We start from the raw sequence: 4,684 nt of genomic DNA on the forward strand, positions 1-4,684 counted from the left end.
TAAATAAAAATGTTCATTTTTTTTTTTCCTTTTTCTTGTAAGTTGCTTTTTTCTCAGCTTAAATCCCTAAACAGTGACACCAGTTAGGGATTTAAACTGAAAATAATAAGCGAATTACAAGAACGATAAAAAAAAAAAAAAGGGAAAGGTGAACCAGTTCATTCTAGAATTTTTTTTTTTCGCCCACCTCTTGATATTATTGGTGTCATTATCTAATTCCACAGGAGGTCAGTAACTTCCTTTTCCTTCGATCGTGGGACTTAGCATATACGTATTTTGGAGATTGCTTACATTTTGCTGAAAACTATACATTTATATGTCTCTTCATAGAGAGAGACAGAAAAAAAACAAAAACTAATACTTCATAGTTTGCCTAAATATATATGCATTTCATAGGGTTGCCGGCCTAGTATATAGATAGACCTATAGATGTACGTATTATGGGAGACTGTTCAGGTATGACAGGAAATTGTGTATTTCCAATGACACCACAGTGACAGACGCCTTGCTTCACTCCATACACGAGAATCCAACTTGAATCCATAACGTTTTAAAATACATATATACATTGAGGTAGGTTTTGTTTATTAAAGAATGATATCTATGATAGAAAACTGTATATTTCCAACAGCAACACGGTGACAGGTGCTTTGCTTCACTTCCCTTCACACCCACACAACGTCTCTGAATCCAACCTGAATCAATTTTGCGTTCAAGTATATATATATATATATATATATATATATATATATATATATATATATATATATATATATATATATATATATATATATATATATATATATATATATATATATATATATATATATATATATATATATATATATATATATATATATATATATATATATATACTTTTCCCTTTAATAAAATATAAATCTTATTAATGTCAATAAAAAAAAAATAGTCGTCAAAAAATCGCGTAGCTTTAAGGAGAGGCTTTTGAAAGTAGATGAAGTGCAATCAGAAGTGCTTCAGGATATGTTCCTTAGAGAGACAAACATCATAGAAACTGAGACTGAGGTGCCTTCCTTACTTCATTCCCGCACCATCACCAGGACCCACTATCTAACCTGAATCCATAAAGCAGACATACATTCAACCAAACTATATACGTATTTTATTGTTTTTATATTTAGATACTGTAAATGGAAACTGTATATGCCCACGGTCTCTCGGGCGTTTTGCTTCTTTCACACTTACTCCGACCTCCACATCACATCCCGGTTATAAACTACATTTACACTTAGGAACACTATGCTATGATATGATAGAAAACTGTACGAGTATATTCCCCACACCCAAACCACATCCCGAAATCCAACCTCCTTCAGACACAGAGCCCAATATTAGAAGGCGCCACATGTCGGGCATGCATTACTTAAGCCCCTAAACCTCTCGTCGCGGGCCCAGACACACACTAATTCGCTGGCCGGACGCCCGACCACCTTGCCTTGAGTTTGCAGCATCCGTGTCAAATATTAAGTATTCATAAGGACAAGGTGAACACGGCCAGACTTGCGGCTCGTATTTTCGGCGCCTTGAAGGCAAGTGTTGACAAGGACGACCTCTTGTGCCGGGATTAATGAACAAGTATCAGTGGGAGGCAGCAAGGGTTGTAAGGTACATAAATGGCTGCGACTGTGGCTTATTATAGGTTGTTGTGGATGGAGATGTGTCTCTGTGGAACCGAGGGAGTAAAGAGAGGCGTTTCCTAGGGTTACAATGATGGTAAAGGTAAGATAGCCGATAAGATATATGAATATGTATTACTTAAGGTAGTAACTGAAAACCAAAATCACAGCACAAAAGGCGCATCTAATAAGCATAGGAGGCAAAGTAAACTAACAAAAAAAAATGTAAACTGAACGACAGAAACTTGTAGTTATCGCCTTAGTGGATATATAACCACGAAATTTAAGGCAATACCTGAAAACTGAAATCAGAGTCAAAATTCGCACCTAATAAGCGAAGGAAGCAAGTTAAACTAAACTAACATAAACTGTAAACTGAAAGGCACAAACTTGTGAATATCCCATGACGCTGACGGCAATATGAACACGAAATTTAAGGTAATAAGCTAACCCTGAAATCACGGTCCAAACTTGCACCTCATAAGCCACTGAGAAGCCAGGACCGTCAAAGGGTCAGGTAACCTCTACCTCTACCGCACCACCAAGCTCACCATCAGTCTGACGCCCCATGTTTTCAGCCTCTCCTCTGTAAGGTTAAAATTCCCACACCTCCGGCCCGCCAAGCTGTTTTCAGCCTCCCTCTCATCACCGCAGTGTTGCATCTCTTGCTATCTTCTACTGCTACTTAACTCTAATTGTTCTTCTATTCTCGCTAATGCGCTTCCCTTCCTCTTGCGATCTTGGTGTAAAAGACTTTGTTTTTTGTTTTTTTGTTTTTTCATTTCATCCCGTTTCTGATAAACTCTGGAACTCCTTGCTTCTGTATTTCCTAAGACTTTTTTTTATTTATTTATTTATTTTTTTTTTTCGAGGAAGAGGTTTCAAGACACTTATCCTCCAGTTTTGGATGATCTTTTTTTACCTTTCTTTTGGGGATTGGCCCCTCAGTGAAGCTTTTTTTTTTGTTTTTGTTTCTTGTTGCCTTTGGCCAGTGCCCCTTTTAGATAAAAAAAAAAAAAAATGCCTTCAGCCTCGCCTCTCGGGCGAGGCTGAAGGCTTAAGACTCCCTGGCCTCGTCCCGCCAAGTAAAGAGGAGCGCTGCATCCACAACACACGCATCGAAGAACACAACATTCCACACGCGAAGTCAAGACGCGGCACATTCATCAAAGCGTTACGTCCACACCGAACAGACACGTCAGGCGCGGCTCACCACTGCCACGGAAGTTGAAAAGCAGAAAATAATCAGTGAAAAGTATGCCTGGTGCGTCTTATGTTATTCAGTAATAATTATGAAAAAAAAAAGACATGATATTTATAACGTGCCAAAAAATATTCATACAAGACCCTAAACGAGAGAAAAAACCGGAGATAACTGTTATATGAAGTACATTGTCAAATATTAGAACTATAAAACAAAATAATAAATAAATAAAAATAAATAAAATAAAGTGTAGATTTGCCTACTATACTAAACACTACTTTCGGGCAGGTCCAGATTCAGAAAATAAGTAAAAAAAAAAGGCTTAAAATCTACAGAATAACATTGTATCTGATTTCAACTCAACTCGAAGACATCAAGGAACCTAAAATACATTATCTACAGTGTGACATGTTCCTCCACTATTCACTGACCTTGACTGTACCATAGCACATCACAACACGTTAACAACACAATACAGGAGCAAGTCAAGTGTCCATATATCCGGGAATGAAACGCAAAAGGAAATGCTAAGTGCGGTATGTTACTCGGCTACTGAGCAGGACTGTACTGTAGCACATCATAGCACGTCCACACATCATGATACAGGAGCAAAGTTAAGCATCGATAAACCTCAAAGTCCACTGAAACTCCAGGATATAGGAGAGTGGTCATGTATCCATAGACCCTAGAGTAATACGAAAAACGAAGAGTTAAGTGCAATATGTTACTGCACCGAACTGTACCGTAGCACATATATCAGCAAAACATAATATAAAAGCACACGTAGTCAAGTGCCCATAATACTTTAGGGTACTGACCGTGGTTGCACTGTACCCTATCACAGCACGCCAAAGCAACACGGTAAGGAAGAATGATTTATAACCCTTGATGTAAAACGCAGAACAGAGAGTTACCGGGGCTGTACAAGTTAAAGGTGATGCTGAATAAACGAAGGGAAGGATAGATGAGGGTTACAGACTGCGCAGTCACACACACACACACACACACACACACACACACACACACACACACACACACACACACACACACACACACACACACACACACACACACACACACAGCACTGCACTTTCAATACGTAAGCGAAGGAATACATAGGAAGGATAGTGAATACCCAAGACCTGTTGCCCCTTATAAGGTGGTTTGTTTTCAAATATCTTTTTATATATACTTAAAAAAAAAAATAATAATAATATATATATATATATATATATATATATATATATATATATATATATATATATATATATATATATATATATATATATATATATATATATATATATTAAGAGTTGGGAGCTAAGTTAATATTACTAGCATCACTCTTTTACTTTATAATAAATATTAAGTAAATAATAAAGATGAAAAATAGTGATTCATCTCTTATTCTCTTCTAATACCATTATCACCACTACCACTTCTAGTATAACTACTGCCGCTACTACTACTGCTACTATTACCACTACCACTACTAGTACTACTACTAACATCATGAACCTAACAAAAATAACCATAATCGCCATCATTACTGCTACTACTACTATTACTACTACTACCATTACTACTGCTACCATCACCACCACCACCTCCTCACCTTTACACCTGCATCACGTTTGCCACCACCACACCGTCACTGGGAACACCGGACAACCTTAAACCAGTGTGTGTGTGTGTGTGTGTGTGTGTGTGTGTGTGTTCTCACCTACGCGCGCGCACACACACACACACACACACACACACACACACACACACACACACACACACACACACACACACACACACACTTCCCAACACCTATTTCTAT

The sequence above is a fragment of the Scylla paramamosain genome, chromosome 25 (assembly GCF_035594125.1).
Source record: "Scylla paramamosain isolate STU-SP2022 chromosome 25, ASM3559412v1, whole genome shotgun sequence".
Lineage (NCBI taxonomy): Eukaryota > Metazoa > Arthropoda > Malacostraca > Decapoda > Portunidae > Scylla > Scylla paramamosain.